Source organism: Triticum aestivum, chromosome 5B (genome assembly GCF_018294505.1).
Source record: "Triticum aestivum cultivar Chinese Spring chromosome 5B, IWGSC CS RefSeq v2.1, whole genome shotgun sequence".
Classification (NCBI taxonomy): Eukaryota; Viridiplantae; Streptophyta; class Magnoliopsida; order Poales; family Poaceae; genus Triticum; species Triticum aestivum.
In genome coordinates, this window is record NC_057807.1 from 391,454,765 (window position 1) to 391,467,561 (window position 12,797).

The window sequence follows — 12,797 nt, forward strand, 5'->3', positions numbered from 1 at the left end:
AATCAGACCTGACTCAACTCTAAGCAGTAGCAGGCATGACAAACAAGCATGAATGAGTAGGCACAACAGGGCTCAAACAACTCCTACTCATGCTAGTGGGTTTCATCTATTTACTGTGGCAATGACAGGTCATGCAGAGGATAAAGGGGTTCAGCTACCGCAGCAAGTAACAGATGAATCGTTGTTGTCCTAATGTAGTAAAAGAGAGCAGGAACGAGCGAGTAGGATTGTATCGGAATGAACAAGGGGGTTTTGCTTGCCTGGCACTTCTGAAGATAGTATAGCTCTTCATCGGTGTCATCGAACTCATCATCGGTACGTCGCTACTAAGAGGGGACAAACACTGGCAACAGAGAAGGAACACAATCAATGCAATGCAACAATATGATGCATGAGTGTGACATGGTAATATGCTTTGGTTTGAGCTAATGCAACTAGCAACCAGATTAAATGAAGTTGGTTCGAATCCAAGATTCAAATTCAAACTCCATATGTGGATATTTAAATGCCATTAATATGATTTGTGCTAAACAGCAGCTATAAGTTGTTCCAACATGCATTAAAATGGTACAAATGGATAGACTGGATTTTTCTGATCATTTTTCATATATAAATTATTTCATTCTGAGTTACGGTTGAATTTATATGAATTTTTGAAGTTTTGGATATATTCTGGAATTTTCTGAATTATTTATAAATCCAGAAAATGATTAACTGCGTCAGCATTGCGTCACTATGACATCATCAGGTCAACTGCAGCTGACTAGGTCAAACCTGACCAGTGGGGTCCACTGGTTAGTGACTCAGAGTCATCTACAAAGGCTGACATGTGGGACCCGGTCAAAGCTGATGTGGCCAAGTCAAAGTTGACAGGCGGGGCCCACTGTGATTAGTGCTAATCTAACACAGAAATTAAACTAACTAGTTTAGGCACTGGGGCCCACATGGCAGTGGCTCTAGGGGTGGTTAGCTAGGTTATTAGCGCTAATTAACCGGCGCCACGTCAGCACGTGACGCCGGCGACCACAGCAGCGGCGGGATCTCGCCGGAGTTGGTCGGGGCAGCGCTACAGGCCGCGGCTGGTCGCGCTGAGGGCACCAGGAGGGAGCCCATGCTCCAGTGCATCTAGGGGCGCACACAACTGGGCACAGGGAGGCCGGGGTCGACGGCGGTGACCACTTAGGCGGCGGCCGAGCTCGGGTGCTCACGGTTTTGGTTCTACGGCCTGCGTTCGAGCAAGTAGCAGGCTGAAGAGGCTCTACGCGGCGCTGTGAGTGCAACGGGCACACGCACGTGACCAAATGGTCACCGGAATGTGGCCGGCGACGAGCTCGTGCGGCGGCGCGGTTCAGTCTTCAAGGGGGCGACGGCTACGGCAAGAAATTGAGGCGGGGGAGAGGGGGATTCGGTGCGGAAGCTCACAACGGTCACGCAGAGAAGCTCAGACGACTCGAGAAGGCGTCGGGGACGGCGTACGGTTGCCGACGATCTCGGTGCAGAGGCGGCGGGGTCGAGCTCGATGGCGAGGCTCCACTGCTTCCAGCGATGTGTGGCTCATCGAGGAGGAAGAGGGGGACGAGGCGGAGCTTCTTGGCACGTAGGCGAGGCATGGGGTGGCCGGTGGCTACGGCAACGACGAGCGGCGGTGACGGTTGCCCTCGGGCGCGAGAGGGAGAGAGAGCAGAGGAGGGGAGAAGCACGGGAGAGAGTGAGAGAGAGGTCCATGGGGTGGCGTGGCGCTGCGAGAGGCGTCCAGGGGGAGGAGGAGGCAGCCAGGCAGGGAGGAGGTGGCCGGCGTGTGGCTACGAGTGCCGGGCACGCGCCCCTGCCTACTGGCGCGAGGAGGAAGGCGACAAATAGGCTGCGGTGGTGGGCTGGGCTGGCTTTGGTGGGCTGCACAGGTACGTGGCCAGGTAAGTGTTCTCTCTCTCTTTTCTAAATTGTTTCTGTTTTCTATTTTCTGTAATTGTGTTTGTCTTTAATAAAAATGCCAGGGCATTTCCAAAAATCATGAAACTGCTCAATGTCACTGTTTGGAATATTTCCAACAGGAAACATTTCAGTTTGTGATTATTTGAGCATTTAAAATATTATTTAGCAATTAAATGCCCAAATGCAAATACCATATGAGTTAATTAAAAATCCAGAATGGCCTAGAAAAATGTGCACCATTTTTGGGAGAGGTTCTAGACCAATCCAAAAATAATGAACTTTTCTAAAGAGCATTTTGGGTTCATTGAGAATATTTTTATTTGAACCTAGTTGATTGATCTGGTGCGAGGGTTTGAGCAATCCCCATTTCAACTTAAATAAAATTTAAACATGATGCACACATGAAGGGCTAGTCTAGTGCATACCAGAACTAGGGATGTGACATGCCCGGTCCATATGATCTACCAATGGTATCAGCTAGAGTTGGCTTAGGTTTTTCGGTGGCAAAGAAATCAAAGAGTTCTTTTCCCCTCCCGAAAAACCCTAATCACAAGGCAAAGAAATCCTCACCACGGAAGGGCCTTGGGGCTCGCCGGAAAAGTTGCGCCATCAATGAGGCCGCACTGTTCCTCTTGATCTCGACCCGCATCAGCAAGCCGAGGCGTCGGAAGAAGAATACGGGCAGTGGAGGCACCACGCCTTCACCACCGCCAAAAAGAGGTACCCCAAAGGGGCAAAGGGCATCGTCGTTGTGCCGCTTGACAATGGCACGCTCTCCTTCGGGAGGTCGCGCACTCCGGCAAGGGGAACAAGGGGGCGCCGCCGCATCCCACGCGGGCCAGGGGAGCAGAGGGGGGCTCTGCTTGCATCTCTCTCTAGCCCGGGCGATGTTAGCGGGAGAAAAGGAGGGGAAAGGAAAAGAGAAGGCGGTGCTGCGCCGTGGCATTCGCCACTGTCTCCGGCGGCCGAGGCGAAGCCCCTCTCTCTGTTGTCTGCGGGGAGGAAACGAAGAGGGGCGAGAGAAGAACGAAATGAACTACGATTTGCCCCGAGCCTCGGGGTGGGATGGTTTTGTTTGGGTGAGATGAACGGGTGACCGTTGGATATTATCAGACGGCCAAGATCAACACCCTAACGTAGTCGCGGGCCGTTGGGCCGAAAGTGGAGGCGGGCGCAGCCGTGAGCGCTGGGCCGAGGCTGGTTGGGCTGCTGTTTTTTCTTTTTGTCGCGCGCGCTGGGCCGAGGCGGCTGGGCTGGTGTTTTTCCTTTACGCGTGCTGTGCAGAGGCTAGGCTGAGTTGCCATTTTATTTGTTTGTGTTCTCCAGTTTTTGGGCAAATTACACACAGTTTTTTTCTATTCAAAATTATCCAGCAAAAAATTTGTTTTAGAAACTAGAAAAGTAAACCAAATGTTTCTGTAAAGTATAAAGTTCATGAATTTTATTCATGTTTTCCGCTGCAAAAAGTTAAAAGTGATTGTTTAAAGGCAAAAAGAACTAGAGTAAGAATTAAAATTTCAAAAGCATGTTAAAGTGATTATGATTATGTTGTTTTATGACCAACATTGTTAACAACATGATCATGATTTGTTATTGTTATTAAAGGTGCATTTATTTCTACTTTTTCCCAACGGTGATACAGATTTAATTGCATAAACAATTGTATGTTTAATTTTGACCAACGTTGGATTAATGCATGCAATTGTTGTTATGATCTCACTTCATTGTGGTTTCAGGAGGGTACCACTTGATGAGTTGCCTCAAGGATGTTCCAACCCTCAGAGGTGACAACTACACTGAATGGAGAAAGAAGGTTGACTTGGCTTTTGCTTATGCTGAGGTCGACTGGGTTGTGGACACTCGACAGCCGATCAAACCAACAGAGCCAGTCAGGGGTTAAAAGATGATGATGCTGCTTGGGAGAAAAAGAAGATGGATCATGCTCCAGTGGAGATATCATATTCCATCGAAAACCAAAAGTGGCTCAACGCCAATAAAAAGTGTGTGGCTTTCATAAAGAACACAATTGAGAATGATATTGTGGGCTCAATTGCAGAGCGTACTTTCGTATGGGAGCTTCTTGAAAAGATAAAGTGTCAGTTCACTGGTTCTTCAAAGATATATGCTACCCAGTTGCTAAAGCAGCTGGTGGCAGAAAAGTACACAGGCGGTGGACATGGCATAAGAGAGCACATCCTCAAGATGAGCAACATGGCAGCTAAGCTTAAACCCATGGATGCAGATTTGGAGCTCAAGCCTACACTCCTTGTTCACCTGGTTGTGGCTTCACTGCTAAAAGAGTTTGACACTTTTGTTGTCAACTACAACATGTCGCCTGAAAAATGGGACATTGAAAAGACTATAGCCATGTGTGTGCAAGAAGAGGAAAGACTTAAAACCTCATATGGTGGGTTCTCTGAGGATGATAAGAAAAAGAACTACAATCAAAATGGCAAAGGTTCCCCTTCAAAGCCACATGGAAAAGCTCACTCGCACTATCAGCATCAGCAAAAGTCTTCCAATGGACAGATATACATGTCTCCAATGTAAGCAGACTGGGCACTACAAGAAAGATTGCCATGTTTGGCTAAAGTCAATAATGGCAAAGAGAGATAACAACATTGTTTCCTATGTAAATGAATCATTGTATACATAAATTTCGAAATCTACTTGGTGGATTGACTCGGGTGCAACCGTCCATGTTGCAAATTCATTACAGGGATTCCATTCAACACGAACTACGCAAAGAAGCGAAAGATGCATTGAAGTTGCAAATGGAGTTCAAGCAGAAGTTGAAGCTGTCAGCGACATCTCCTGGAGTTAGCTGATGGATTCAAGCTTCTGCTTACAGATGTTCTATATTTTCCTTCATAACACATAAACTTGATTAGTGTTTCATGTTTGGGTAAAGATCATTATGAATGTAATTTTGGACATGGAAAGTGTGCCATATGGTTTAATAATACTCATGTGGGTGTTGCTTTCCTACACGATGAGCTTTATTTATTATCACTACGTGAAAAAGTGTATTTTGTGTGTAATGTGAATGAGCATGTTTCCACGTCGGATAAATAACAAAAGAAAAGAAAGAGAACTCATGAATCATCGAAATTATGGCACTGTCGCTTGGGCCATATTTCGAAGGGGATAATAGAAAGACTAGTTAAAAATGAAATTCTTCCTTCATTAGAGTTCTCAAAATTAGAACAAGGCATAGATTGCACTAAAGGAAAGTATGTAAAAACAAATCAAAAATGGTGCAAACCGTAGCACAGGAACACTAGAAATCATTCAACTGACATTTGTGGACCATTTCATGTGAAAAGTGTGGATGGCCATGACTCATTCATAACATTCATAGATGATTACTCCCGATATGGTTATATTTATCCAACCAAAGAAAGATCTGAAGCGTTGGATAAATTTAAGATATTCAAAGCTGAAGTTAAAAATCAACATGATAAAAGAATAAAGATAGTAAGATCTGACCACGGGGGGAGTACTACGGTCGGCACACTCCATATGGCCAAGTCCCTGGACCTTTTGCAAAGTTCTTACAGGAGACTGGCATAGTGGCCTAGTATTCAATGTTGGGCGAGCCTCAGCAAAATGGAGTAGCTAAAATGCGTAACCATACATTGATGGGTATGGTGCGTAGCATGATGAGTTACTCCACCTTGCCATTGGGATTATGGATGGAGGTGCTAATCAAGTCGGTGTCCAAAACACCATACGAGTTGTGGACAGGAAGAGTGCCCTTCCTACAACACTTAAGGGTGTGGGGGAGCCCAGCTGAGGCCAAAGTGTTTAATCCAAATATTGCAAAGTTAGATCCCAAAACAGTCAGTTGCCACTTCATTGGCTATCTTGATAGATCAAAAGGTTTTCATTTCTACTATCCGGAGAGATACACAAAGTTTATAGAAACAAGACATGCAGTCTTCTCAAAGGACGAAATGATGAGGGGGAGCATTGGTAGCTCATAAAATTGATCTTGAGGAGAAGAGGGTGCATGCACCTACTCGGATAATCCAGGAGCCATTTTTCTCACTACCTATTGTACCTGCACTGACAATCCCTGAGGTTGCGATGCAAGCACCTGTTGTAAATCCACCCATGACAACTATGGGAGAAGATCTGAAACCTGTCCGTCAGGAGCCGACTGAACCCGTTGTTGAGCATGAAGGGGAGGTGCAGCAGCCACTTTTAGAAGATGTGCCGTAAGGGGAGGCACAGAATGATCCTAGGAGTGAGGCCCTTAGAAGGTCTACAAGACCCCAAAAGTCAGCTATTTCTACTGATTATAAAGTTTATAACACAGAAATAGTTCATATGGAAGCTGATGAAGTCATGTACCTAGGGTAGGGTCATGAACCTGTCCAAGGTACCCTCCCTAAGGACATCTTTTAGAAGAAGCCGTCTTCCAGTCGACCAAGAGGAACTCCACTCGACGGACTAGAAGACACTCGACGAACATGAAGACACTCGACCATGAAGACTCACTCGACCACCAGGAGTTCAAGATCTACTCTAAATCCAAACGGTCTGTAATTAAGTAGTATTTATGGTCATGATGACACTTTATGTAAGGCGTTACCAGTAACGCCAGACCTTAATGTACCTTAACCCTCTGCTACGTGGGCTGGCTGGGGTCCTGGCGTCCTCTATATAAGCCACCCCCTCCACTAGTAGAAGGGTTCGCACCCCTGTAACTCTCACACATATAATCCAGTCGACCGCCTCCGGGCTCCGAGACGTAGGGCCATTAATTCCTCTGAGAAGGGCCTGAACTCGTAAAACACTTGTGTGCACAACTGCTCTATAGCTAGGATCTTGCCTCTTCACACCTACCCCCTATTCTACTGTCAGACTTAGAACCACGACAGTTGGCGCCCACCTTGGGGCAGGTGTCTTAGCGACCTAGTGGAGAAGTTGCAATTCTTTCCGATTCCCATCATCATGGTTTCAGGTGGAGTTTTGGTTGAGGACCGCGAGATCCATCTCGGCGCGCTCACATTCATCGCCGATGACTCTCCCTAGCTGCAGGAGGCTCCGCTCGACGTGGATGCGCTCCCGGTCCGCGGAGCTACGCACTTTCGAGCATGCGTCTGCGGCGTCCTTTTGCGGCAACCGTCGACTCAGTATCGCCGGTTTTCGTGTCATCCTCCCTCCCAGCTTCCCGCCGGCGTAAGCGCTCCGGTCGGTCGAGGCTTCAGCGGTGGGTGAGGCACACAGTGGCTCGCTAGTCGACCACTGCCCAAGTCGCGACAATCGAGCCCGACGAATCTCTCTACGGCCTGTTCGACCTGTCGACTGGCTCCGCAGAGACAGCATCTGAGTGCGACAACAGTGATCCGGCGGCGGAGGTCCTGATGGTCAATGGGCCGCACGGTCCCCCTGGCTTTCGTGGCACTGAGGGAGGCAACGGCGGAGGCGATTCGTCGCACGACCATGAGGAGTACCGCCCCGAGCCCCTCAACTCGCAGCAGAGGGAAGAGCTTCGCTGCCAGAACATGGATGCGCTTCATACTCCGATCGTTGGAGAAACCCCTAAGGCCCGCGCCTTAGAGGACGCGCGCTTGGCCAACCTGGCTGAGCGCATTCGACTGGAGAACCTTCAGCGGGCACTCGACGAGCGCGCGCGGCAATGGATTCCAGACTCCAGTCGACGCCAACTCTTTAAACCTTTGACTCAGGTATACTGCACTCCGATCCAGAATTTGGCAGCTGCAACCCGTATAGCAGAGTCGATTCAGCCTTCCCAGTCAAAGGCTGGCAGAGGCTTGATGCAGATCAGGGATTTGCTCCAGGCAGCAGGAGATCAGAATTCGGCTATGTTGCAGTCGCGGAACAGGATTCATAGTAGATCCGTGGCGGCGAATACGGTCCAGTCGGCTCATAGCCCCAGATCGCCCCCGAGGCGTGAAGGGCATGACGACCGGCACGATCAGTACAGGAATCATGAGCAGTATGATCACTGATTCGATCGCAACGATCGACGTCGAGTGCCCACTCCTCCCCCGAGGGGTGGATCATATATGCCTCAACGGCAGGATGACAGACGCCAGCACAGTGGCGGGCAAAGGATTCCAGTCAACCCCAGGGAACCAGGCTTTGATGCGAGATCCATCATCGTTCAAGGTCTGGTTGACCAGAACAGAGCCCACAGAGAGGGTAATGACAGAGATGTACCCACCAGCAGCCGAGTGCATGTCTCCGGACCAGAGTGTTTCAGCAGAGCCATCAGAGCCGCAGTGATTCCTCCCAACTTCAGGTTGGCGACTGGAGTCAGCAAGTTCAACGGTGAGTCCAAGCCTGATACTTGGCTTGAGGACTACTGAGTGGCTGTTCAGATCGGTGGCGGAAATGACGAGGTGGCCATGAAGCATCTGCCTCTCATGTTGGAAGGGTCAGCCAGGGCATGGCTGAATCAGTTGACACCCAGCAGCATCTACACGTGGGAGGACCTCTCCCGAGTGTTTGTCAGGACGTTCAAAGGAACGTGCAAGCGACCGGCGGGACTGACAGAGCTGCAATCTTGTGTGCAGAAGTCGAATGAGACTCTGAGGGATTACATCCAGAGATGGATCACACTGCATCACACAGTAGAGAATGTATCTGATCACCAGGCAGTTTGCGCCTTCAAGGAGGGCGTAAAATACAGAGAGCTAAGTCCGAAATTCGGTCGAACCGGAGACATGTCTCTGAGTCGAATGATGGAAATAGCCACCAAATATGCCAATGGTGAGGAAGAGGATCGGCTCCGGAGCGGCAAGCATAAGTCAGTCGCCCAGGACACCGGAGGCGGAAATTCCAGTCGGAAGCAAAAGCGTAAAGCCGAGCCAGCCGCTCCTAGAGAAGCCTTGGCCCTGAATCAAGGAAAGTTCAAAGGGAAACCCAAGGGGCCTTGGAACCCCAAGAAAGTAAAGGATAAGGAAGGAAACGACGTGATGGATTTGCCATGTTACATCCACACCAAGAAAGATGAAGAGGGTAACTTCATTTACCCTAAGCATACCACTCGACAGTGTCGACTCCTGATACAGCAATTCCAAGGGAAGCAGTCCAAGGACAAAGAAAAAGAGTCGGACAAGGTTGAGGACAAGGAGGATAGTGACGAGGAATATCCGCAGGTCAATTCCACCCTGATGATTTTTGCTGATGTTGAAAGCAAAAACCGACTGAAAGTTATAAACCGAGAGGTGAATATGGCTCCTCCGTCAACACCCAATTACCTGAAGTGGTCTCAAACTGCCATTACGTTCGACCAATCTGATCACCCCACGCACATAGCCACCTGTCACAGCCCTAGGTTAGCCTTTGCTTGTCCTTGCATGATCATCATGTCATCATGTCTAAATTTCATTTAACTATGAAATGGGGATTCTCAAACCCTAGCACCAAATGAATTCGGCTAGGGTCAAAATAAAATCTTTTTCATTGAACTCAAAATGCCCTTTAAAAATGTTCAACATTTCTGGTTTGAGGTGGAAGCATCTACCAAAGATGGTTTACATTTTTTCAGGACATATTTGGGCTTTGAATTTATTCAAACATATTTGAATTGGAGCTATTTAAATGCTATATATATTTTAGGTGCTCCAAAAATGTTGGAAATTGTTATGGGTCACTGGAATAATTTAGACAACACCCCTAATTATTTCCAGGATTTTATAAAATGGTTTAGTATTTTACTAAATCAAAACAAAATAGAATAAATAGAAAATAGAAACAATTTAAATTAGAAAACAGAGAGAGTTACCTGGGCCGGCCTACCTGTTCTGGCACTGTAGCGGCCCAGCCCACCGAGGGCAGAGCCGTCTTCTTCCTCCTGCCAGTAGGCAGAGGGGAAGCGTGGCGCGCGTGCGTGCGTTCCCGGCCACCTCCTGATGGGGTTATGTACCTAGGGTAGGGTCATGGACCTGATCCAAGTAACTTACCCCAGGACATCCTTAGAAGAGGTCGCTTTCCAGTCGACCAACGAGGATTCATTCGACTGGCCTGAAGGACTCGACCACGAAGACTCACTCGACCACCAGGAGGTCAAGAGGCACTCTGCACTGCAATGGCCTGTAATCAAGTAGACTTTATGATAGTAAAGGCACTTTATGTGGGGCGTTACCAGTAACGCCCCAGACTTAACTCACCTTAAACCCTCTCCTACGTGGGCTGGCTGGGGTCCTGGCGCACTCTATATAAGCCACCCCCCTCCACAGGCAGAGGGTTCGGCACCTTGTAGTTCATACACTCATAATCCACTCGACCGCCTCCGGGCTCCGAGACGTAGGGCTGTTACTTCTTCCGAGAAGGGCCTGAACTCGTACATCCTTTGTGCTTACAACCTCTCCATAGCTAGGACCTTGCCTCTCCATACCTACCCCCCACTCTACTGTCAGGCTTAGAACCACGACAGTTGGCGCCCACCGTGGGGCAGGTGTTTTAGCGATTTTGTGGAGAAGTTGCGATTCTTCCGAGTACTTTCATCATGGTGTCTGCTGGAGTTTTGGTCGAGGGTCAAGAGATCCGTCTCGGCACTCTCACCTTCATCGCCGACGACTCCGCATGGCTCCAGGAGGCTCCACTCGACGTAGATGCGCTCCCCGTCCGCGGTGCGACGCATTTTCGCGCATGTGTCCGCGGCGTTCTGCTGCGGCAACCGTCGACCCAGTATCGGTCGGCTCCTCCATCGTCCACCCTCCCGGTCTCCCGCCAGCGCAAGCGCTCGGGCCGGTCGAGGCTTCAGCGATGGGTGAGGCACGCGGTGGCTCGCCAATCGGCCACCACCCAAGTTGCGGCAATCGAGCCCGACGAACCTCTCTACGGCTTGTTCGACCTGTCGACTGGCTCCGTAGAGACTGCATCCGAGTGCGGTAGCAGTGATCCAGCGGCGGAAATCTTGATGGTCGATGGGCCCCACAGTCCCCCTGGCTTCGCCCGTGGTGGTGGAGCAGGTGACGGCGGCGACCCTACGCGAGGCTACGAAGAGTACCAACCCGAGCCACTCGACTCTCTGCAAAGAGAGGAACTTCGCCGCAGGAACGAGGATCCCCTGCGTATTCCCATCGCAGGGGAAACCCCCGAGGCTCGTGCCTTGGAGGAGGCGCGCCTGGCCAATTTGGCCGAGCGCACTCGACTGGAGAACCTTCAGCGAGCACTCGACGAGCGCGCGCGGCAACGAGTTCCCGACACCAGTCGACGTCAACTCTTCCCGCCGACTCAGGTATATCGAACCCCAATTCAGAATTTAGCAGCTGCGACCCGTATAGCAGAGTCCATCCAGCCTTCGCAGTCGGAAGCTGGCAGAGGTTTGCTGCAGATCAGGGATCTGCTCCGGGCAGCAGGAGATCAGAATTCAGCCGTGTCTCAGTCGCGCAACAGAATTCACAGTCGATCCGTCACTGTGAATACGGTTCAGTCGGCTCACAGCCCCAGATCGCCTCCGCGGCGCGAAGGGCGCGAGAATCGGCGAGATCAATATGGCGACAGACTCGACCGAGATGATAGGCGTCGAGTGCCCTATTCCCCTCCGAGGGGTGGGTCTTACGCTCCTCGGCAGCCAGATGATAGGCGTCAGTACAGTACAGGGCGTAGGGTTCCAGTTGACCCCAGAGAGCCAGGCTTCGACGCGCGATCCATTATCGTGCAAGGGTTGGTCGACCGGAACAGAGCCCATCGAGGTGCACTCGACAGAGATGTACCCACAAGCAGTCGAGTGCATGTTTCTGGTCCTGAATGTTTCAGCAGAGCTATCAGAGCCGCAGTTATCCCCCCCAATTTCAGGTTGGCAACAGGAGTCAGCAAGTTCACTGGTGAGTCTAAGCCTGAAACTTGGCTTGAAGACTACCGAGTGGCAGTTCAGATTGGTGGTGGGAACGACGAGGTGGCCATGAAGCACTTGCCTCTCATGCTGGAAGGTTCTGCCAGGGCATGGTTGACTCAATTACCTCCTAGCAGCATTTACACTTGGGAAGATCTGTCCCGAGTGTTCGTCAGAACATTTGAAGGGACTTGCAAGCGACCAGCTGGATTGACAGAGTTGCAAGTCTGCGTGCAGAAAGCTAATGAGACTCTCAGAGAGTATATTCAGAGGTGGATCACTTTGCACCACACTGTGGAAAATGTCTCTGATCATCAGGCAGTCTGCGCCTTCAAAGACGGCGTCAAGAACAGAGAACTGAGTTTGAAATTTGGTCGAACCGGTGACATGACCTTGAGTCGGATGATGGAGATTGCTACCAAGTACGCCAACGGCGAAGAAGAAGACCGACTCCGAAGCGGCAAGCACAAGCCGAGTCAGTCGGAAAAGGGAAACACCAGTCGGAAACAGAAGCGGAAGGCTGAACCGGCAGCTCCTGGAGAGGCTCTGGCCGTGACTCAAGGAAAGTTTAAGGGGAAACCAAAAGGATCCTGGAACCCCAAGAAGGTAAAGGATAAAGAAGGGAACGACGTGTTGGATATGCCATGTCACATTCACACGAAGAAAGACGAAGAGGGGAATATCATTTACCCAAAGCACACCACTCGCCAATGTCGACTCCTGATCCAGCAGTTTCAGGGAAAACAGTCTAAGGACAAGGAGAAGGAGTCGGACAAGGCCGAAGACAAGGAGGACAGTGAGGGAGGATATCCGCATATCAACTCCACTCTGATGATCTTTGCAGATGTGGAAAGCAGAAGTCGACTGAAAGTGATTAACCGAGAGGTGAACATGGTTGCCCCAGCAAAGGCAAATTATCTGAAGTGGTCTCAAACACCCATCACATTCGACCAATCTGATCACCCGACTCATATTGCCACCCCTGGGAGGCAAGCTTTGGTGGTCGATCCAGTTGTCGAAGGCACTCGACTGACAAAGGTGCTGATGG